This window comes from Protopterus annectens, chromosome 1.part0, assembly GCF_019279795.1.
Source record: "Protopterus annectens isolate FY-2018-M chromosome 1.part0, PAN1.0, whole genome shotgun sequence".
NCBI classification, from domain to species: Eukaryota; Metazoa; Chordata; order Ceratodontiformes; family Protopteridae; genus Protopterus; species Protopterus annectens.
The window spans coordinates 1,118,416,885-1,118,429,353 of NC_056725.1; positions in this window are offsets into that span (position 1 = coordinate 1,118,416,885).

Below are 12,469 nucleotides of genomic sequence, written 5' to 3' on the forward strand. Positions count from 1 at the left end.
CTTCTGTTATGCTGCATACATACACTTACTTCCCTCAGTGTGTCCAGATATTTAGCATGAGCCTATGATGGCAGTAGTTGTGAAAAGCAAAGAAAAGAACAGAAGAGCATTATTCATACCAATCTTGCCTATATTTAGCTTTAGATGTGTTAAAATTTCTCTTTGTTAGCATACTTACACAACTGTGGGATGTCACCAGTTTGAAATTCTGGTTGAGGGTATCCCTCTTGTGCCTCTGTAGGTCATTATTCATTGTGAGGGATGCCAGTCACAGCAGATACAGCCTTAACTAAACTACTTTAAGCCTCAGACTTGTACTGGGAGCTAGAATAGTCCCCCTGCAGAAGCCTTTGGGTGTGGCACTTTACCAGGAGTTCAATAAATATCCTGAATTCCTGAACACCCCACCTATGTGCCCTACACTGGGTATCTTCCCATCTAAAGCCAGACATGTCTCATACCAAACATTGAGCAATGGCAACTAATTATTTCCCAGCAATTCCTGTTATTGCATTTACTGGTAGTGTGCAAACCCAAGAAACAATGCCAACTGCAAGATGTTAAGTGGAAAGCAACAGTACCAAGCAGGGTAGAAAGACTTTTTTGAAACTGGAAGGTTAATCTGACAGTTGACATTAGTTTGAGGGGTGTTTGCTGCTGTAGGTTGGAAATAATTTTTTTAAATTGGAATGTAACAGTTAGGTGAGTTAACTTTGCAGAAATGTACTGGGAACATCGTTTTCATGACCTGACACACTTTTATTTTGGCTTTATATACCAATAAAATAGATTTTTAAAATGTGGGATTCAAACCTATGCATAAGGCACAAGATAGTTTACTCCACAGTGGTAATTTTTCCATCATTGCCACAGAAGAAGTGCTGCTCCGACATAGCCATGACTCATTCATGAATACAGCTGACAATTTGAGGTTTTAACCCAGTATATGTGCGACCTGACAAGGTTCTTGTATATAGAATACTTTGTGTATGTGTCTTATTTAAGTGTGAAGGCCATCTAAGTCCAGATAGCAGGATTATTCTTACAGAAATATAGCAGACAGTATACCCTTGGTCAAACATCTAAAAACACAATAAGGGTGGATCACTCATATATATAATTTATATAAGCTCCATTATCTAAAGTGTTATAAGTGGTATTGAATATAATGTGAAATGGAACAATAGCAAAAATGTCTGGAATGTTATGTATTACAACCCAGTGGTATTGAATATAATGTTAAATGGAACAATAGCAAAAATGTCTGGAATGTTATGTATTACAACCCAGGAGCATGTGTATGGCAACCCTATACTTAGACCTGTTGCCACAAAAATTTTAAACTAACACTTGTATATTTTTCTGTTCATTGCTATAAACTAGACTGTCACAACAGTAAAAATATGTTGCCCTTCCTGTATTTTAACCTAGGACCATTTGTATTACAGTCCTACACTTATACCTGCTGCCACAGGAATAATTAATTGACAGTTGCATATTTCTCTATTCATTCTTAAGTTTTGTGTTTTACCCACCACACAATGCTCTATAACTTGTTTGATGGCTGCAGGTGTTGGGGACCCTTGCTAGCCTCCATGCAACATCACTTAGTGGCATTGCATGATGGAAAGTAAAACTTCCAACATCCTTTTTGACCTTTACACTGTCCATGCCCTGTCTGTAGTTGTTCTGTCTGCTTCCTGTGTGGGCCCCTACTAAGCATTGCGCAGATGAGATAAGCTCAGTTAAACCTGTGATTCATTGTGTTTATCTGTTTCTCTTGTTTATGCTAAGCCACTCTCTGCGCAACAAACACTGGCATAACAAAATAAATAAATAAAAAGGGAAAATTTGTTGAAATGAAGAAAAGCAGTTTATGAAATAAACACTACAATTTATTTTTGGTGCACATGAAATATTTTTACACAGGTATGGATTAAAACTCTCAGTCCAATGAACCTTCAGAACAGAGTTATGGTGTCTTATCCCTCTTTGCCACACAAATAGCTTTGCAGCAGGGAACTGAAATCATACTGCATACAGCCAACTGTGACATCATCCACAGTGTTAAAACACATTACAGTTATCTGTACATGTATTACTTTCAAATGTAGTGCACTCATTGACCACACAACCATTTATGACTATTCTTTACAAAAATGCAGCTCTGTCTTATCTCTCTGTTTGTTGTTCATTATTGTCTTATTTGAGAAGAAATCTGAGACATGCAGTCTGTAAGGCATTCTGTATCATTTTCTTTGAAATGTGTGAGGATATTAAATGGCAATAATATGCAGTTGTCAAGAAATGAAGGTAGTTTGGATGTTACTGAATAGAAACTGTGAAATATGTGCTGCTTACTTACATTTAAAACCTTGATACAATTGCAGTTACTTCTACACTTTGTAAGTCTAACCTGTCTGACACACCGACTGGAGGTAGGGCAGTCTGAATTTATGTTGTGTTTTCATTCTCCCGTCCAGTTATCATTCATAGTTACAATCCATTAGCAACAAACATTGAGGGAGTGCCTGCACTATCTTCACATCTACTACACTGAAATTGGGATTCAGCAATTTCAATGAGTTCACAACTCATTTGCATCTTTACCATGCTCACAGCCCTGAATATACACCATAAAAAGGGTCTGTGTACCTAGGGAACCTGAAGGTGAGGAAACTTGTTTATGTGGAAAACACAGAAGAGGATATTACTTTGGGATATATCTGCACAGAAGACTACTGACCTTGAAAGGGTATACATGCATTTTTCAGCTATATACTGCGTATGCTGAAATGTCATTAAGAAAAAACTGTTAATATATATTTGCAGTAGCAACTGCTACTTTTATATGTATGCATTTCTTAGAAGTGTACTGATGGCATGGGCATGTTTGTCAAGGCATTTCACTTTCTCAGATGCACAGTCTTATTAACTGCCATCACAACTGCTGATGTTACAACTGTTTTTCTGCGTATTGTCTTCTAGTGTTATTTCTGTGAAATAGTAAGTATCCTGTATACTCAATGATACAGGGGTGTTAGCCTTGTAGAGTGGTCCCTACACACCTCTAGGGGAGTGCTGGCCACAGGTGCATATGACTGGGAATAGCTTAAAATGGAATCTTCAGTGTTAAATCTGTAGATATGTTTCAGGGACAGTTCATTTGATAGCACCTTTAACAATTCACTGATGATTTCTTAGCAAAATGAATCATTTGCCTGTTCTTTTTTTAGAGGTGAGGGATTGAAGTTGCATTTCTGTTTTGACACAAACAAGGATATGTTGCTATTGCTATTCTCCTTGTTTAGCATCCAACCTTGCTTTGTGTGTGAATGTAATATGTTACAACCACACAATTCTTTTTTTATATTTCAGTATCTTGACTGTTCTATGTTTTTTCCAATGAGTAATAGTGAAATGCTATTTTTTATGTGTTATTTGGAAACTGGACCTTTAGTTATGTGATACTTATGTGTATTATCCTTCTGTTGTGTTTTAGATCACCTAGGACTATGGCACCCAGGTACCCCAATCACCAAAAAATACCCTTCAGTGACCCTGAGAAACAGGTCATTGCGGAAGCTTTTAGGAGACATAGTGCCTTTATGCTTGAGAGGGGACATAGAGATATGTCAGGCAGAATGCAGATTAGGCAGCAGACAGTTGTTGATGTGAATGTAGTAGGCAGCCACAGCAGGACATATGATCATGTGTGCCATAGGCCTACTGACATGATTTCATCTGCATGGAGAAGAGCAGCTGCAGTGGCCCATGATCAGATGGGTACCAGGGGGGTGCTGCTACATAACCACCAATAACAACAAATGAAGAGTTCATGTTCACTATCAGGGATCCAAAGAACTCCCAGAAAAGTGCAGAACAGCATGTCCTTGACATTGGTGCTACTGTTTCAGGGAGAACAAGTGTGTTCCAGGAGGAGTTTACAGGTAGGCTTTTGTATTTCAATTGTAATTGTTAAATACTCTTATATAGTAACATACTGACAGCAATACTTAAGTTCTGTTTAATAATAAATTTGTTTGGGGGAATTGTAGATTGCTATAGTTAAGAACACATTCTGATTGGTTATACATGGGATTAGTTTGGACTTGTAATCTAAGTTCTTGTTAAAAGTATCGTTAATGGACATATAAAGGGCATATGTTTTAACCCCCTGTGTTATTGTTAGTTGTGATGATGTCATCCTTACCTTTTGCTTAACTTCTTCTAGGACCATTATCCATGGGAAGCATAGCATCAACTGCACATGGTAAGCCAAATATCTTTTTTGTCAGTAGTGATGAGCAGTTCAAAGAATTTATATATTTTATCCATATGTATGATGTAGATGTGAGGACAGTTATGTGAATTGCTGTGATTTCTGTAGTAGTCGCACAACTGTTAGTGTGTTAGCATAAATTTGACTATAGTAGTGTAGCTATTATTTTTTTTCCTGTGTTTGTTGCTTATTATCACAAGCGATCTTGACAGTAGAAGTGTAGGACTGTTACAACTGATGTCAGAGTATTGGCAAACTCTGATGATGATGATGGTGGCCAAACAGAGGCACGGTCGGGGGTGCAGAGGTTGAATTTTACACTGAGGTTGACATTCAGCCATCTCCTGTAATTCCATTGAACACAGCCAGTATGCCTACAGCAACCCATTCCAGTCAGCTCTCAGATATTGGAAAGATGAAGGGTGAGGCACTCGATCAGGGAAGTGTGGTTACTGAGGCTTCTGTGCCTGTTGACTCTGGCCAAAGCCAAAGTATGGGAAAGGTGCCATACAGGAGGGTTGATTGGGGTGCTCAGAGAAGGTCTTCTTTCCATCCCCTACCTGATCCAGGTGTGTCTTCCCATGTCACTCGACATATTTTATGGGCCATCATGGAGGCACAGGCACATTAGCATAGGTCTTCCAGAGAAATACTTAGGGTTGTAGATGTGACACAGGCTGACATGCATGACTGCCTCCACCATGTTGCCAATTCAATGGATTGTATAAATGACACTTTAGAATGGGAGGTGTCTGTGATAAAACGTTTGCTGGGGGGGGCTACATCCTTGTAGTCATAGGTCAGGCACATCATCTGCTGTTAGCCGATGTGGCCATGCCTGATCATGCTCCCATAGTGGCAGTAATTCCACTGCTCTGTCAGTGGTTGAGATATGCACACACAGACATGGCAGGCCATGGGGTCATGGTCCTGAGCATCCTCTTGAGGGGAGCCCATCCAGCAGACATCAGTCACATTCAGATAGTAGCAGTGCATCTGACTGTGGGCTTGGATGTGCCAGTGCAATTCCTGGCACAGCCAGTTCTTGTGGTCGGGTATGACAACCATGAACTGCCACCTCTACCATTCAGGATCACACCTGTCCAACATACTAAGATGTAGAGCTATCACAGAGATTGGATGTATTCATATAGACACTCACACACCAATTTCACCTGGAGGACCCCTAAAGACACACACACACACACAACAGTTATGTGGTTCAGCCATGAAGATTAAAGCTAATTTTGTCTCACTGGCCATTCATCACTTTATCCAAATGTTTGCCTGCTTCTCTTACTTATTCACACACACACACACACACACACACACACACACACACACACACACACACACTCACTAACATTTTGTGTCAGCCTAGGCTTCCTATCTTCCCTCCACCACACAGCATAGGCTTCATGTTCCCCCCACACACACAAAACACCCTGTGCAAGTGATGATGATGATGATAACTGTGCCATATCCTTGCTTTCTATATTTTGGATTCAGGGATACATAACATTTGTGACTGATGCCCAGGGTACATAGATGACTTTGTGCTGAGTATATCTGCATTTCTGATGATTTGTTAATTGCACCTTTGATATATTTTGATCTTAGAAAGTTAGACATTTTATAGACTTAAAATTTTTTGCATCAGTATCATTAATATCTTGTGAGGGTTGTGAAGTCTGAAAATGAAATGTGTCTCATTACTTTCTAACTTCTCTCTTTAATGATTTTCCAGTCCAAAACTGTGATGCTAAACTGAGAACATTCAGTGGCAGTCAGTACTTTTGAGAGGTATGACTGTGTGAATCATTGATGCCTCGGGCCTACTACTTGATAGAGGACACATGTAGTCACATCAGTCTCTGCTGTCACGTTAAAGTATTTCTGTACATATCACCCACTTTATACTCGTTTACATTACCAAGGAGTAACATGCAAGGAAATGCCATTCATTCATATTATTACACAGTACACTCCATGTCAAAGCTTACCATGTAAATCCAGCAGTTGCAACAGTTTCAGTTCAGGGCTGAGTCTGATGCTAGCAGGATACAGCCATTACATGGGTAAGGAAAGGTTGTGAGTGTTGCTTGGCATCAGTGTTACTATATGTATGTGCATAAGATGTAGGTTTTAGCCCCTTAGGTGGTGTGTGAATGTGCTATGAGTTGCCTCTTAGCTAATGCGTGGACACACTGAGCATGCCTACATCTGCCTACACCTACAGCAGCTGCTGATTCTCCCTCTGACTCCTCACTTGTGCGTGGCTGTGGTGACCTTGTCATTCATTGTGGGATGTGTGCCCCTTCCCCTTATTGATCCTGCTGAAGCTGCTTTCTCAAGATGATTTTGTGTAGCATGGCACAGATGGTGAATATTTCAGTAGATGTACATGGATTGTACTGCAAGGCTCCCCCAGATGTATCTAGGCAGTGGAACTGCAACTTCAGCAACCCAAGCACATGCCCAAACCAGACGTATTATAGAGCATGTGCTTAGGTTGCTGAAGTCATGATTCCACTGCCTAAATACATGTGGGGGAGCCCTGCAGTGCAATCCATGTACATGTACTGAAATATTATAGAGCATGTGCCTCATTATGGCATTCTTCATTTGGTGTGGGTGCATTTCTTATGTGCATCATCAGCCACGGTTGCAGTGCATAACTTGTATCCCCCAGTAAATGACCCTGTGGGATATCCCCCTAGAGAACAAATGATACAGCTCGGAGGTGTGCCAGATTTGTGAGTCGTGATAACTGTTTTGGTTGCCAGCACACAGGTTCAAGATGATTCCCTTGGCATTACACATGACTTGGCAGTTAATAGAGTGGAAGCCCTTCCTATTCATGTAAAGTTTTCCCTGTCCCCTGGGTGGTGCCTTAATTTTATATGTGTACAGTCTATGGCACCTAGTACTTTAATGTAGAGTGCTACAGGGTAGAACTCCTGCATATCTGTGGCCCTGTCCTCAGGAGCATGGGGAAATATATGTGGACACTGGCACGTTGGAGCATGGCATTCAGGATTTGATGGAGGATCTTGGAAGCTGATGCCTGTGACATCCCCAGCATGTGTCCTGTTGTTCTCTGAAAGGTTTCTGTAGCCACAATTCTAAGTGCTATGCATGCCTTTGTCTCTACTGGTATGGGTTCCTCTAGTTTTGCCCTGACTCTAAGTTGAGGATGACAGAGGTTGCAGAGCTCCTGTAGTGTGTCTCTATCCACCCTGTAGTGCTCTACAGTTTCTACCTCATGCAGATTGTGGATACATTAAATGGGGTCTAAAAACTCTTCTCCTTCTTGGCCTTGGTCTATTAACAGCAGCAGCAGCATAGACTTCAGCCTGTTACACATACACATGAATTAAAGCAACAGCAGCCCCTAACATTCTTTCTGTGTTGACTCCTTTCCATGGCTATATTCCAGTAGGTTTTGGAATTCACAGGGAAAACCAGCATTGAGTCTATAGGGTTGCTTTATAGCTTGTCAAATAGCTCCTCCATCTTGGATTGGTTTATTAGCATACAGTTCAGCTGCTTATGCTGTAATTAGCATGCCATGGTGTTTACCTTATTTGCATGGCTCTATATGCCATGTAGAGCTGGTTACTGAATCCAAAATAGTGTCCTATCATGTGCGTGTAAACAGACCATGTAGGGTTTATTGAATCTGACTGATATATATGACATGGTGGATGCATGCTTTGTTGTAAGCAAGAGAAGACAACATTGCTCTAATTTCCCTTCTCACAAAACAATTTCTGTCCATTGTGTTAATAACTGAATATTGATTCAAATCTTTTGTGGTCATTGATAGCCATTTGAGAAAACAGTATGCAAATGGAATTAGTTGGCATATTGTTTAGCCACCATCTTCAGGTACTTACATGAGTAGCTGTGGAGTAACAGGAACAGACTGAGAAGGAAGGGGGAAATACACACACACACACACACACACACACACACACACACACACACACACACACATACAGTTTGGAAGCTATGTGGAAATTTTGGGAAGAAGGCCCTATATCAACTCTCTTTTTGTTCCTTTTTTCACAATAACTGCCTCTGAACTGTAGGAAATTGGTAGAAAGTAATGTAGTTATTTTTTTTCTTTTTTTCAAGGTGAGAGCATAACACAAAATTTACTCTCATCATTCTCTGTTGATGGTTGTTTCATACATTTAATAGGTACAATATATCCACTACATTAACCATACTGCAGCGTCTCTCTCTCTTTTTCCTGTTTGCAAACCATGTGGTGCATCAGGCAACAAGCACCATTCAGCACTCGCTGTTTCTGTAGCAGTTACAAGTTTTACAGGCCCAAATAGCTAGCCCAAGGCCCAAACCTCGTTTGAGGGTGTACCACATACCCTCACACACTCACACCCAGGGAGTGTCCAGTCCACCTACTGCATGCATTTGAAATTTGGAAGGAAACTTCAGTACCCAAAGGAATATGTGAATGCAGGGAGGACATGCAGAATCCACACAGAAGGCACCCCAGCTGAGAATCAAACCAGAGAACCTCTTGCTATGAGGTGACACCCCTAACCGCTATACTTTGCACCACCCATACTGCAGTATGATGAATGTCATTGGTACTAGGCCAAACAGACAGGCTGGGAGTTGTAGTTTAAATAAATGAGCACTTCACTGTAGCGCTTCTGTGACTTTCATTGCATCTGCATTTGTTGACCTCCCTGTCAGACGTATGAAGATTTTAATTGCAAGTCCCACAGCTACAAAAAATGAGATGTCTTTACTAAACAATGGCAACAAATCTCAAAACATCCTCCAATGTGGAGGCTTCATCCCTGCACCCATGCTGCACAGAAATACTAACTCAGAGAGGTTACCTCAAGATACGAGGGATACTCCAAGGTCCTGTGACTTTCAACTTAGTATATATAATATTACCCATCATTAGCATGTTTTCCTCATAGCTCTGATTTCAGTTTTTGTATTCCAAAGATCACTTCTATGGACATTAGAATTTAAATAAAAACCCCAATTGTTAGTGACATAAGATTCAGAAGGATAAGGCGAGGAGTGATAAAAAAATCCAAACCAACCAGCTGCTACTTCACCCTGATTTGATGAATGAGCACTGTGTTAATGGAAGGGCAAGTTAGAGTTCTTTTATTATCTTGTATTCTCGTCACATTTTTATTCTGCTATACTCCATTCTCCAGGGTCTTCCACCAGGCTTAAAGGAGAGTGTAGTATCATTTCTTATTACTGTTTCAAAGCATTAATATTGCCAATCTCATTTAACTAGGAATCCAAGAATTACTTTTATAAAGCAGAGTATATTTGTCAAAATAAGAATTTCTTGGACCAAAAAGGCACAATGTGATGGTAGCAAAGGTAATAATGCAGTCTGGAAATTTTATCCACGGCTCTAATCACCATGCATTATACAGAAACTGCATTAACAAATTAGTCAATCTCTGCCATATAGATAACCAAAATATTTCATCCATGCCCAAGTGCATCAAATTACTACTCATCCACCTCATTTAAATATGCCTAAACATTAACTATATTATTCAAAACAAAGTGTATGTTTATACAGTGCTGCTTATGAACTGCATGGCTGTAACTATGTTTATTCTTATTTATGGGTAATTTGATGGGAGTAGCATAAGAAAACACAAAAATTGTCTAATTATATAGCTACCACTAAGTGTCATGGTGAAAAATATTGGTAAATCCCGTACATGGACTGTCTGACAATTAAAAAAAAATACAGAATTACCATGGAATTTGTCATTTTAGGGCAGAGAGCTAATTCACCACAAGATGTATTTCTGCTCATATTTATTTTATATAATATTGTAAGCTTGCATTATCAAGTGCTCTGTACCTAGAATCTGTTATAATGTTCAAAGTATATTGTTGCAAAAAAATTATAATGAAATCACCATAGAGACAAGAAGTTACATTTAAACATCATGGAAATAATTTCTGGGTTTCATCTAAACAAACAGAATGTATTTATTTATTTTTTGAAAACAAAAAATCAATGTCCTTGTATGTTATTCATTGTAAGTGGATGTACTCATTTATAATGATTCAACTCCTTCATTCAAAGGCTTACTTAATTGCAATCGTTAATAACGTATTTGTTTTTAATGCTATTTAAATGTAACAGGTTGTTATTTTCAAAATATGGGGGAAATAGTGGGGTATATCTGCATATTTGATGCAGAAATGATGTTTGCTGTTATTACCTTTGGGATTATACAGATTTTTTGGGACTTGCATATGCCAAAAGAATGCAGCATGAAGCTGTATTATTTGTGCCCAATTATTAAGTGATAGGATGTGTCATACAGCATAGCTGTGTCATGTGATCTTCAGAACAGCCTGTGGCCATGAGACAAATGCAGAAGTGGAGTAATATTGAGCATACAGAATGGAAGGAGCTTTTGGTTTACTATCAGTGGGGATTACATTACTGCAAGTCTGTGCACTTGTTAATTTTATTTCTGTGACTGCACTAGTGAAGGAGGAGAACGGGAAAGTGTACAAAGGTGCTTGTAGCTGAAGACCATTTCTCTGTCAAATCATTACACTACATTACAGAAGGAGACAGCAACAAAAATGTTTATTCTACCCTTTTAAATACCTTAGCATGTTTACCTCCTCTTTATACTTATCTTCATCTCTCCCCTTTTCCTGCCTTGTCCATGCCCTCTTGAATGCCCCTATAGATTCCCCTCTCCTCCACCCATTTTGTTAGTTTAATCCATGAGTGTACAACTATCTCTGTGAAAACATCCTTTGCTATATCCAGGAGGTAGTTATTCATCCTTATAATTTGCTGTCTGCACCTTGTCCTTCTCCCTATATCTTTGTGTTCAGAATGACCCATTCAAACCTCCCTGACATGATCCTGTTTACCAGTATCATTTCTGTACTTGGTTCAGGTGAGAAGAGATCTGTTTCCTCTAGTTTCTGATCATATTCCTTCTCCTCTGTCCCAAAGATATTCCGGGTACTTTCCTCTGAATTCATTCCATCATCTTGCTCTCCTTTTCCTTATATGGGCAACAGAACTGCAGGCAACACAGCATACACGATGTGGACCTACCAAAGCCCTGTAGAATGGGAACATTACCTCTTTGCTTCTGAATTCTAAATTCTTGAATATTTATTTCAGTATTCTGTTTCTTGATGTTGCTGTTCCTTCTTCTGCTCCTGGTGTTCCAGTGCAGGTACAATCAACACCTGTGAGAATCATTTCATGCTCTGCTGAGATTTTTGGCACCAAGATTAGTGTAGCTCATGTGCAGTATTTTGCATTTGTTTGTAGTGAAACTCAGCTGCCTTCTTTCTGCTTTTTGCTCACCCTTTCCATAGCCTTTGCTTGACTCCGCTTCCTTTTCCTCGCACATTCCACTGCTACACCTATCCTTCTGTCATCAGCAGTGAGGGTGATCCATCAGCAGTGAGGGTGATCCATCAGCAATGAGGGTGAGCCTATTCTATCTTTCATTGTGACACTGAACTCTTGCAAGTGCACTATAGGGACAAAGGTGTTGAGTTACTATTGTCACCATACTTAACTCCCTGCCCACCCAACCATATACATCCCCTTCATTCTTTTCAAACAGTCTTTCTGCTCAGTCTGCTGTATACAGTCCTCATACAATTGCACCACATTCTGACCTGGCTTATTCTTCATTTTATCATATTAAAAAATATTTCCATTTCTAGATTTCCTTCTTTGCTAGCCCTTTATACAAATTAAGCATATTTCACTCCATACTCCTTGGCACAGTCTAACACCTCTTTCCTCTATCTGCTGGGATAATTACATTCAGATCTATTACTACCCTGGCTCTTGACATTCATTTTGCCCCTTATCAGCTACTTCCTCAACCAAATTCATTAATTGCTACTGAGTATTACCTTTCTATCTCTTACTACGTTTCTTTTCCTTCAGCTTCTTCCTTCTTGGGACATCAAGCTGAACCTTTTAACTACCCCACTTTCTTTCTGTTTAAGAGTCAGGGCATTGAAATGGGCAATGTGGACAAGTCTTTTATTAATAATGCCTGGTGAATATATGCTCTAAAGGGCTGATGATAAATAATTACAAACATGTCTGGTGCTCCCAATAATCAGAATGTTGGAATGGTATAGTTAGTGATGGTGTGA